The following is a 12,280-nucleotide window of genomic DNA, read 5'->3' on the forward strand; positions in this document are numbered from 1 at the left end:
TACGATCACAAGGTATTCGTTCGGGAAAGCTCCCCCCTCCAGATGAAAGTCTTGGGTGTTTGTGGGTGTGTGGACAGCACATCACTGTCCCACTGAGTCTCTTATCAGCCTAAACACACACACACACACACACAAGTCATCTGATATCACCTCTTCCCACACAATCTCAGTGCATGCTCTGCTGTGTCTGCTGCAGCCGAGGCTTCATCCTCTGTGGGTCCTGATCTGGTGATGGCGGTGGTCGAACAGTAATTGAAAGCTCACCACCACGAAAATGCTTTAACCCCTAAAACGTGCCCTCCCCCACCGAGCGCTAAGTCTGGTGCTGCAGGAGAGGGTTCTGCTTTGCATTTACTTCAGAGTGAGTAACTTTGGATGTATTGTATTTACCATGTGTCTGAGTGTGTGAGCGTCTGCTGGCTCTGATTTAACGTTTGCAGTCTATATATTATACAAAATCAAAGAGCTCTGCTGGCTTCAGACCTGGAAAAACATGATGATATTCAACCGTTCCAGTTAATCAGAGAATGGAGCTCCGTTCAGTAACTGTGTGAGCACCGGTGTAGAGAGACGCACAAGATCAACCCCACCTGGCCCTCATGCTACGATACTGTGTTCAGCAGAGCTGGACCTCAAAGGGTGCTGGTTTGCATTCTACTTGAGCAATCGAAGTAATTTGTCGCTTATATAAACCTTGGTTTAAATGGTTTTTGCCAAGGTCTACAATAGGACACAGTTTATTGTCTGTCCGGATGTTCGTCCACAGGAGCCTTAAACATAAAAGACGGGAAAAGGCTGGATTTATGCATCACATCACATCTGTTGCGTCCCGCTGCTGCTGTCAGTAACCTGTCCTTGGCTTTACCTGTCATCTGAAGAATAGAGATCAGGGAGGTCAGCTCAGTGGCAGATTCAGGGTCTGAAGTCCAGGGACTCCTGTCGCTCAGGTCTGAAGCACATCTTGGCTCAGTCTCGGGGTGTTATTATTTTTCTTCTCCAATCACGGTTCTGGTCTCCTCTGACCCACTGGACCCACTCTCCATCTCCCTGCCTGCTTTGCGCTGCGGTGGTCTGTATAGGAGCACCTGGGCAGCACCTGTTTACAACGTTAAAAAAAGGATCTGTGGTTTTGTCCCCCCGGCCAGGAAGACTCGTCCCTCTTCACCACAGACATGAATTCCACACGTCCCCTGGCGTAGCACAGCCATTAAAACAGCCATTAAACCTGCGCGTTCTGAGAGCCGCAGACTGCCCCCACTCCGGTCCCGAGCTCTGTTTGCTTTTCACGGTCATCAATCACCGGGCCGGCACTGGACAGCATTGCCCTCTCTCTCCTCACGGGAGGGCGGACAGCACACCCACGCCTACACACTGTCACGTTTTATTGCCTGCCGTCAGATTTACACTGCGCTTGTGAACATATGGGTTTTTTATGGTCGTTTGAAAACCTACTCTCTGTGCGTCGTGGAGCGGTTCTGCATCATCAGTCAAGCTGGCAATGTAGGTGAGATTCCCACAGATTGGCAAAGCTCGGCCCGGGATCCTACTATGCTGTTACACTTCCTGGAGGTGTGAGGTGGGCCGGGGGGCGTCATGCTTGTGTGTCTGTCCTCACCCACAGACTCAAAGCAAACACACAAACAAAACCTCTCACAGTATCTTAAACCTCCCAGTTAATGTTCTGATCCTGTCAGCCAAAATCAAGCAGTGCAGTATTTGCCGGAAGCTTTTTGCATGTCACAACATCATTATGGAAATATAGTGTCTTACATTTATTTATTTTGTATGCTATAAAATCCACAGAGACTGCAGAATGAGTCCTGCGGCAAAGCAGTACGTCTCCGTGAAATACTGGCACTGACTTAAAAGTGAGCTTTGTTCTTGATAGGGGCTTCTGCAAACCTGAGAAAGAGATGGTTACTCTTTCACAAAGCCAAGGTAGTGGAGAGCCAATGTGTTCTGTTAATGCCTGTCTGTGTAAAAATAAATCCAATGAAATACCTCACAGAGTGTAGTCTAAGCATTGGACTCTGTGGTAGTTGGCATATTTCCTCCGGCTTTCCTATAACAAGCGTTTGCGTCGACAGTTGATGTTTTTTCTGCCCAGAAAGTTGGGTTCTCTCTCGGGCTGCACCTGCCAGTGGGCCGACCCGGGCAGAGACTCGGAGCTCCTGTCAGCCTCTGTCTACCTGACCCTCCCCAGATCTGGGTTCTAATTTTAGCCCATAAGTACGCTGTCTCCTGTATCCTCTCAGGAATGCGAGACGCTCTCTGGCCCTCCTTAGCCCCAGGTTAATCCCGTGACCTCTGACCCTGCCCAGCTCAGCTGTCTCCCATGGCAACCGGCAGGTAATTCGGTTGTCTGGATTAGCCTGATCCCCCCGCGCCCTGCGTACAGTCAGCCAGGTAGGCTCTGGCCCGCTTTGTCCGTTCTATTTCTGTCCGGTGCTTTTTCTTTGTGGTGTTTAGCTCAAATTAATTAAAGGGGCAAAGTGTGAGTTCATAGCTTTGTGGTTTATTTGTTTATTTATAACACAGGGACCGTTGTTTTGGTTTGGATAATTTTCAGATAGGGAGCACCCCTGCCTACATCTCCCGGGCTGACGGCTACTCTAAACATTTGCCCTGTAGGTTCTAACCCGTGTGTGTGACCTCTGTCTGTTCACCCTGGCTGTGACAGCGAATGCCTTTCCCCTTTGGGTCTCCATGTTGAGCCTGTAGACCTCTTAAGGAGAGCGTAAGTGCAGTCACACTGGAAAAGGACGTTTTAAAACTGTTACGATACGAAGGCTGACGGATCATGAAAAAGTGTATTCGATGGGATGTTGTGTTTCATACACAGCGTTGCTGCTGTGTGTGTGTGTGTGTGTATGTGAGGGCTGTAGAAACAGGTGTCTGTTCATCCTGCCCGGCTGAATCACGGCCGTGCCAGAACCGATGCCTCTGCCTCTCGCCGCGGCGGATGTGATTTAGCCTTGATGAACGAACGCAGAGCAGGTCTGAACCGCCGCCGCATGATGTCGGCTGTTGAGCGACAAGAGAGGCAATAACAATAGCTCACATCAGAGTATTAGAGACCCTGAAAAGGAGAGGTGATTTAGGGTCAGAATGACCTTCAAGCATGGCAGCACAAAAGGTGGATATCACCATAGTTACCTGCCCAGTAATGACGCTGGGAGGTGGATATGAAAGGAATGGCTTAATCCTCTCCCCTCGGCACGGCTCACCCGGGATGAGGTGCTGGGAAAATCAGCTGAAACACGGTGGGGTGAAGCAGGAAGCTCATGATGGGGAAAACTGACCGTTCATCTCCTTATGGCAGCGTCTTGTAACTTATGGTTATCTTTATCGCTCTCTGTATCGCTTCGGCAGTAAAAACAGAAAGTATCTGTCTGTTTTATGTCTGAAATGGACATTTTTATGACTTTTCCTTCGCATTCCTTCTAAGAGCTGTAAGCGACAAGACGATTTATTTACAGGAGGCTATAAATAATAATTATAATAATAATAATAAGAAGAACAATAATAATAATAAATACATAAAATCAGGCTTGCCCTTTAATTCGGTAAGACTGAGATTTATCTTATCTTATCTTATATATTTAGACCTGTGACCGAGGGGTTTGATACACTGGAAACGGTGGGCAGACGCTTTCAGACGATGGGAGGACGACGGAGAGAAAGGAGAAAGGGGGGAAGAGGTGAAAGCAGCGAACAGCGGTCCGGCTGCGTGCCCAGCTTTAGAGACGGCGCATATCGCCTCTCCACAGCCAGAGAACACACTCACACGGGCGCAGAGTCCCTGCTATGGTTTACCCAGGGCTGCCGTTCGGATGATCGTTCTCTGACATCACCACCGGGTGCTAACGGAGACGCAAGAACAACAACAAGCAAAAGAAAACAGCCCTAATTACTGTGCACATGCTGACCCGGGGGCGAACTCACGCCACTCAGAGGGATTTTCCATTAGTGCTCTTGGACGGGGTTCCTATGATTTCCTCTGGGCTGTTGGAATCTCATCTGGCTGCAATAAATATTTTTCCAACTTGAAAGCGCAGCTGAAAGATGTTTGGATTGCGCCCGATGCTTTTCTCTCTCTCCCTCTCCCTCTCCCTCTCTCTTTTGAAATGGGAGAAAGGGATAGAATAACAGACAATGAAGCCCCAAGGACAGAGCAACTGTCAGTGTGCATCTCCGACTGCTTTAACTGCGGCTGATCTCTTCAAATAAAAACGGACAGTCTGCCGCGGAGAAGCAGATGGGTTTATTGCTGGGGTGTTGAGTCTGTGCACTGATGTGGGTTTTTGCTCTCAGACAGAGTGCTGTCAAAGACACGCTGGTTTGGCCCCCAAAGCTCAAGACCTGTCACATGCCAACCACAGCAGTTATACGCCTGCAGCACAAACATGATGCATGAGCGTCTGTCTCCGGCCCGGTGTGTAGCACAAGGACGGAGGAAATTATGTGACTGGTGTTCTGGTGGCTGCGTCAAACAAGCTCTGTAGAAGCTGCTCATTTTACTGCGGCAGGGTTCCACACCAGGCCGAGGGCAAACGTGAGTGCGGTCTGAAGCACGGGGGCACGAAGGAGGAGGTAAAGTCTCCAGGCACAATGTAATAACGACCCCTGTTGTTGGGTCGGTGCCTCTGCCAAGGTTTCTGGCGAGGCTCCGACTTGGTTGCCGTTCCAGCGTCTTATTTCAGTGCCGTGAGACACGTGGGGTTCAACCCCAGCAGGAAGATTAAGCCACAACCCAAACTTCTGCCGAGCGGGGCTCCTTAATCATTATCAGCAGTGAGAGGACGCTGCTCCTCTCCAGAACAAACACCCGGACAGTGTTTTAAGCTCCTTTTCTCATTGGTGGAACCCTTGAAGTCTGTGTGGGGGTCCTGAGACTGGATGGGGGTGTTTGGGAAGCTGCCTGTCAAGGGATGGTCAGCTTGCTTTCATTGTAGAGGTGTTGATCACTAGAGAGGGCCAAACACAACTGTGACTTCCCTAACCCCCTAACGGACACATGCAGACAATGCAGCCAAAAACCGAGCGATTGGAGAATGGTGACTACCGCCCGAGGAATCTGATCAAGAGGGGTGCTTTTTGAGAGGATCGGCTCCATCGTGGCGCTGCTTGGATGGCGTCGACGAGGTATTTACAGAAAAAGGCCAGATTGCACAAAGAAATGTTGCTGTCATTCCAACTGGCAGTGACAACCGCACATACTTTTATCAGCACATATGCAAACGATTCAGGGGTGCTTTACTGTACTGCTAAATACCTTGATTCATGGCAGCTACAGAGATATGCACTCGTTAGTGGAGATCTGCCATCGATTTAACCTACGATTCGTTTAGTTTTACTCCCCCAGAAATGATATTACCGTAACATAGACGTTGAAATGATTTGAGTTAACTAAGAGTGTGCTATGATTATATTACCAACAGTGTTAAATACATACTAATTATGTCATCGCTTGGAAAATGTTTTAGTTAAAACGATTAGTTACAGGAATCCACTGGGTTTGGCATCGGAAGTGCATTGTAACACAAAACAACCACTTATTTGTGCTACCAATTCATTACATTTGGTAACAGACTGTTTTCTTTGAATGGGCATCAAAACGTGCTGTTCAAACCCCAGAACCGAGAAAATAAGAGCCAGATTGAGCCGTGGCCGTCGTGACTGTGGCTGTCGTGCCGTGGCATCCTGCGCAGGCGACGGCATCGTTTGATTTTGCCATTGTTGTTGTGTCTCCGCGGTCACATTTAATGGGGAAAACGTTTAAAGCAACAGGTTTGTGGAGGTTTCGAACCGGAGAGATGAACTGAAGTTTCCTTATAAATGAGTGGGCTGGGAGTGAGAGAGAGGGAAGAGACTCACAGGATGGTGTGAAAGTCATTATTTGCCTCAGAAGCCAAACACATGAAGCAGGAGTGTTTAATGTTCCATTAGTCAATTTGGACTCCTTGTACGTTTGACATCTTGCTCTGAACTAAAATCTGGCAATTCCCTTTATCACATCCCTGTGAAATAATTGAACCTGGCGAATATACGGTGTGTGTTTAGGCACGGTTATATTTCTCTGTTTCTTTTCCTTGACATAAGCTCTTTGTTTGAAAAAGTGATAGAATGAATCTATGTGTGTGTGTGTGTGTGTGTGTGTGTGTTTGTTACTACTATTAAGCAGCCTTGTGTTTGTGTCTTTCCCATCCTGTGTGGAAGATTACACTCTGGTGGCATAATTGCCGTTGACCCTGCTGAGCGAGAGGAGAGCGGAGAGGACCTTCCTGTCTCACCTGTCTGTGGTCTGCCGGAGCGGTGAAGCCGAGGCAAATGTGACAAAGCGGGACAATAGGAGCCACACAGCCGATCCACATGCCAGCTATTATGCGCCGGGTTATTATATTAATCCCGGATGACGTTCTGAGGGAGAATTAGACACCCTGAGAGCAGAGGGATAAAGAAAGAAAAGGGAGAAAATGATTTCCTCGGCTTCTCCGGTAAATCTCCTCGCCGTGACACACTCCATTAGCCGGCGGTGTCCGCTTACAGGCCCCACTGTGTCAGACCTGCACTGGCTTTAAATCCCTCTAATCCCCAGACCTGGGCTTTCACTGCTGGGTCATCCCACCCCAAACCCATCAGCGCCACTTTACAGGGTCCGATAGACCACGACAGAGGAGTCATTGAAATATTGTTTTTGTTTGGCATCCAGTGCCCCTGTGGTGTTTCTGTTGTTAATGTTGTTATCTTTATTATTATTATTATTATTATTATTATTATTATTATTATTATTATTATTATTAAAGCATTGTATTCTCCTCTGAGGTGAGGCCATATTTCATAAACCGTGAGTTCCTCATGATTGGATTGCTGCAGGAACACTATGCCCATTTCCAGTGGACCCAGGGATGTTCAGCACTTTTCTCCTTCCTTCACTGCGTGGCGTTTTCTTGTTAGACGTTCGGTCGGCCCCCATTTCCCGATCTTTCCCTCTACATTTGAGAAAAAAACTAACATTTTTATTGCAGGGCATTGAGTCAGACAGTTTTTGGTTTGACACTGATGATCTATGTGTTAATTTCTCCTGAGCCCATGGTACTGTATGGGCCATATGTTTTGGTAATGAGGGACTGGTTTACTGACCTAAACAAAAGCAACAGATCCAGAGGAGTGGGTGGAACAGAAAGGTGATCGACCTTGTGGACTGGGACTTTACGTGCGGGTTTATGGTTGGGGCTATTTGTCGGCTTTGATGGTATGTTTGTTGTGTGTTTCGTGTCGCAACTGCTTAGCTGCCCAGCTACATTAGAGAGGGACTATGAAGGATCGACTAGGGGCCACGCTTTTGTTGTGGTTGTGTTGGCACTATATGTTGACTCTATATGTTGGTTTGAATGTGTTTCTGTTGAAAAACAAAAGTGCAATTTCTGTCTCTGCTTCACAGTCAGTGGTGGACTCGATGCAGTGCTCAAATTAATCAAATCTCACTCAGATATAACCCTATAGGAGGCCTCACTGTCTCCTTGGCCTGCCCCAGTCCCCAGGGCCGAAGAAAACGCTGCAGAAAGAGACAGATTTCTTCTCTTGGCTTGGCTATCCTGCTGGCACGGTGCAGCAGCCATAAAGACACATCCACTCCTCCAGGCGAGCTCTCCTCCATCGACCTCCTGAGCCCTCCTCACCACGGTGGGGGCAAAATAAAACAATTAGAGGTTTTGGCGGTGGTGGTGGCGGTGGAGGTAGGGTTCATGGTGAATAATGGTCTTAATTCACTGTGCTAAGAAGGCCTGGGGGGTCAGGGTTGAGGGGGAAACAGGCCTTAGAGGGATTAGTGAGTTTTCCTCCAGGATTAGGTTGATACAGAAATGAGCACAAGCAGGCATTAGCACAGTAACACCATTAGTGGTGATGCCAGGCCTTCGCAGGTCCGCTGAACCCCCAACCCTGCCGACCACGCCCTTAGCATCGCACTGCTGAAGCACCATCTGTATTTATAGTCTCTATGCCTTGTATTAGAAGCCTTATTAGGAAAAACTCAAAAGACAGCTGATCACAATTTCCTCAGCGGGACCAAAGCCTAAAGCTACAACGCTGGAAACTGTCTAGCAGGAAGGCTGTGTCTCCCGGGCGTGGGGCCGAGTCTCAGGCAGGGGGACGAACCCATCTCTCCGTGATGGACAGTGAACAGAAGACGCTGTCCTCCTGGACACGCTGTCCCACTCCTAGTCCAGTGACCTGCTCTGTTGTATCGTTGAGAGACATGCATGAATTGTCTCTGTGTGACTGTTAGAGACGGTGCTGTTCTGATCCCAGCACAACTTGTTTTCGACAATATCCCAATGTTATTTGGCAGGACCTGCAAATACTCATAAAGATACAAAATGCTGGCTTCAGGTTTCTTTGGCAGATTGGCAGGAAGATTAAGAAGTTATTGTTGAGATTTAGCCATGGAGATCCCGTTCCAATGGGTTTTATGTTGATGTTTTTGTGCTAGTTTGCTTTTATTGATCCGAATCATAAAATTCACCCAAACTGTAGTCAGGAGCTGATAACAATCACAACAGTAACGGACAGAGTCCTCTGTCTTATTGTTCATCAATACGACGGCTACAGAAATGACAGATCCCACACAAACACTGTGTCAACAAATTAATTAGTCTAACAATCAGCTGTCAGACATTAAATAATTGAAGGGATGTGTGAAACATTTGTACATTGAAGACAAGAGACACTGGGACTTCTAATGCGGTCTTTCAGGTGAGGCCCTGATGTTTCTGTGTCTCCTCTCGCAGGTGTAGTGGTGCTAATCCTGTCTGAAGAAATGTAGACCTTTTCTTCCGTCTCTGCTGGTGTCCTTTCATCACCAAGGGGCTGTTCACAGAGGGGCAGAGATTTCTGTGATTGCTCTTCTGACTTAAAAAGGGATTTGGCATCTTGAATGAACAGCTCTGTGCCAGTATAAGGATTGATTATGATCAGTGTGCCAGAGTATGGATTTACTTCCAGCTGTGGTGCATCGAGAGTTTTTTCTGTTCACTCAGCATGAGACGGCTGCTTCTGCGATGTGTACGTCTTTTTTTTAGGTCGTGTCAAGATAAAGCAGGAGAAAAAAAATGAATTGCACTGAGAAGATTAAATAACTAGCTTACAAAGAACCACAGGATTTGTCCGTAGACATGGTATAAAATGATTCCACGTCTGTCTCTCGCCATATGTAATTAACTCTTTTGTAGGCAGTAATAAACATGGATACTTTACTTGCACTTTTTATAAATTGTGCTTTTGGGAAGATGTTTCCACGACAGTGTCTGCGCTTCATGTGGTGTGATTTTTTCCCCTGTGCGTTTGTAGCCTGTTAGACTGTCACAGGAAGGAGCGGTGAAGGTTGAGGGGTAGTTGGGGGCAATACTAAAGAAGGGGAAGACGCTGGACTGAGGTGCAGAGCGAAAGCCAGTGGGAGAGAATCTATGATTATGTGCTGAAATGTACTAAACGCTCTCGTGGAAAAAATAAAAATCTGTGGAGCCTCTTTTATATTGGCAACACAGACAGACCGAGCCATAGAATCCAAGGCATGACGATCCCATGGCCAGCGTCCCGCGATGCAGTCTCTGTAAGATCAGGAGATACTCAAGTCAACGAATCCACTTTAGCACCAGTCCAGAATCTCAGCGGGACGCAAGACTATTATCCTGGTGTCGAAGTAATTATCTCCTGGCACTGCTCTTCCAGGGACGAGGCTGTGCAGTTTATTCGTGTGTTATTGCCTGATGTCTCTCCCATGCCAATTGTGTCTGTTTCTCTCCCTGCACCTACTGTCATCTCTTGCATTCTTCCAGTATCTCAGTTTTTGAGTCGTGCAGAAGTCTGTAGAGCTTTCTAATCTCCTCTCCGGCATTAAATGGATTCACGCTCATGTGTAGATACATTTTAACTGATGATGTTACCGTTGTAAAAGAGTGTTTATCTATAGAACACTGGATCACAGTGATTGTTAAGTCATGTGAGACGCTAATGTGTTATAATGATTATAGTGTTGTTTGTGTTCCCCAAAAGCTTCGTCCAAAGTCAGTTGTTCAAAGGACATTTGGGAAATTCAAACAGAAGTCATTACTGGCCTCAAACCCAACCCAAGAGTTGACTTCCCATTTTGGGATGCAGCAAATTCCCCCCGAGTTGCTGGAGATAATTTCAGTGCTATAAAACAGGCCTTTGCGATCCTCACGCTGCCCAGATGGCCCGACCAGGAACCCTGACTAAGGTTAAAGAGACACTCGCTCGCTATAAATAAATACCGTCCCTCCAGCAGATGTCTGATTACAAATCGGGCTGCCCAGTAGTGGCACGCTTCTGATTAAAAGACCTCTGCACGAGAACGAGAGAGAGAGACAGAAAACGAGAAGAGGTTATTAATTTTCCGTGGTGATGTCATCCTGGGGAAGTTTGAGAGGAGCCCCCATAATTATTATGCCATTGGTTCTGGTCTGCAAGCGCTGTGGGCAGCGGGCAGCTGTGCCCCATTAGGGGAAAGCGTAATGGCAATGGCTTAAGTCTGGCTGTGTGTTCGGCTGCTCACCGCTGCTGCATACTGGGAGGTCTGTCCTGCCGGAGCGTCCAGATCCCCACTTTTAAGGAAAGTGCTTCTTCAGCCCAGCCTGGCTGCTCTGGAGGTTGAGAGGAAATCCAGGGCCATTCTCTCCAAACACCATGAGCACCACGTCCCAAATCTAGCTTTTTTCTTTATTCTCCCATTGTCTCCTTTTCAGATTATCCCTCTCAGGGGTCGATTTGAGAGCCCCGGTAAAACGGATGACGCTTCTGTCTTGTTAGATTGTTTGTTTGTGTAATTTGTTGTCCGGCAGTGAAAGCCTGCTTGCTGATGAGGTTCACCACATATGAAGAAAGGGGGCGCCACGGTGGAGCCTGAGAACAAGGATAGTGTCTCTGCTTCTCGGTCATCCCCTGTGCTCATCTGGAAGAGCTGGGAGGGGAACGCAGGACTGGGCGATCGCTTTGTGCTTCTGAACGGTGTCTGATGTTTCTTCAGGCAGGTCCTTCTCTTTTCTAAGCTGCTTAAGAGACCATTGTCCGGCACCGCTATGGCTCGCCTTCACTTGTCGCAGGTTCTGCAGGCCTGGAAGTATAGTGAGACAGCCCAGATAAAGCACCCCCAGATGTGGGGATGAAAGCAAGAGCCACAGCAGGCCTGGGGTCAGAAGCTCTGATGTACAGGTTTAAAGGTCAGTCCCGGGCCTGTCTGCTGCAGCCGGACTCAGGAGGCCCACTTTTGCCAAAGAGGAAGCGTTATATTTCAATGGGACTGATTCCTATTGTCGGCTTGTAATGTTTCTCTTTATGAGGTTGGTTGGAAAAGCAAGCTTCTCTTTAAGGATATTTAAACATACTTTCTCATGTCTCAAAAATAAACCTTTCTGAATCTGCCCACACCAGGCACGGAGGGAGCAGAGACGGGCATGTGAACAGGGCTGAGGTTCATGTATCCGGTTCCGTGGGCTCCTAATGGGGCTTTCCCTTAATTGGCTCCAATTAAATAGTGGCTCATCCTATGAAATGGTTCCCAAATTGTTCCTGACTGCTGTCCGTATGAAAGGCCCCTGTGTACCTGTGGGGCGCACCGGGGGGAAGCTTTACAGTACATTGTTCTCTTCCACAGGGCTGTGACCAGCTTTAATTGAAAAGCAAATCCAATTATATTATTAAATGCCACAGAGTTGAGAGTTGAACAGGGCTCAGAGTAAGAACGGTGGGGGGGGTGGGGGGGTAGGGTGTGTGCAGGGCAGCTCTAATCTGATTCCTCCGTCTCCTGTCCTCCTTCCTGCCCTGTGTAAAGCGGGGCCGCCCCAGTTCCGAGGCCTGCTTAATCCCAGCCTCCGTAGAGAATTTCATAGTAAAATTAGTGCGGACGCTGTTTGCTTCATGTCCTGAGGTGTCACGGCCACTGGGGGACAGGGAACAGGTTCTTTAGGAGTCGGCTCGGTCCGCAGGCACTGGTTCCCTTGATAAACTGGCTCGTAAAAACCTTCTCAGCGGGCAGCAGAGACCCCCATCGCCAGCCGGCAGCCCCCCAGGCGGCTCTCCGAAAGCACGCGTCTGTGGAGGAGCTCAGTCTTTCAGTTCACTCACTTGGAAGGAGCACTTGTTTGTGTTCCAGCTCCCGATTACTTCATTGGAATAATCAGAGCTTTTTATTTATTTAAAACAGTTGGGAAACATAAAGTGTTATGAGATGCACTTGAGATCTCAGGCCTCAGAAAGATTG

At 48.0% G+C, this 12,280-nt stretch overlaps 1 long non-coding RNA gene across 3 annotated transcripts in view; it reads left to right on the forward strand.

The window, feature by feature from the left end:
• LOC136763586 (uncharacterized) overlaps nucleotides 1–12,280 on the forward strand; it is a 54,186-nt gene that overhangs the window by 33,950 nt on the left and 7,956 nt on the right. The gene's annotated exons all lie outside the window — the stretch shown is intronic.

Source organism: Amia ocellicauda, chromosome 11 (assembly GCF_036373705.1).
Source record: "Amia ocellicauda isolate fAmiCal2 chromosome 11, fAmiCal2.hap1, whole genome shotgun sequence".
NCBI lineage: Eukaryota > Metazoa > Chordata > Actinopteri > Amiiformes > Amiidae > Amia > Amia ocellicauda.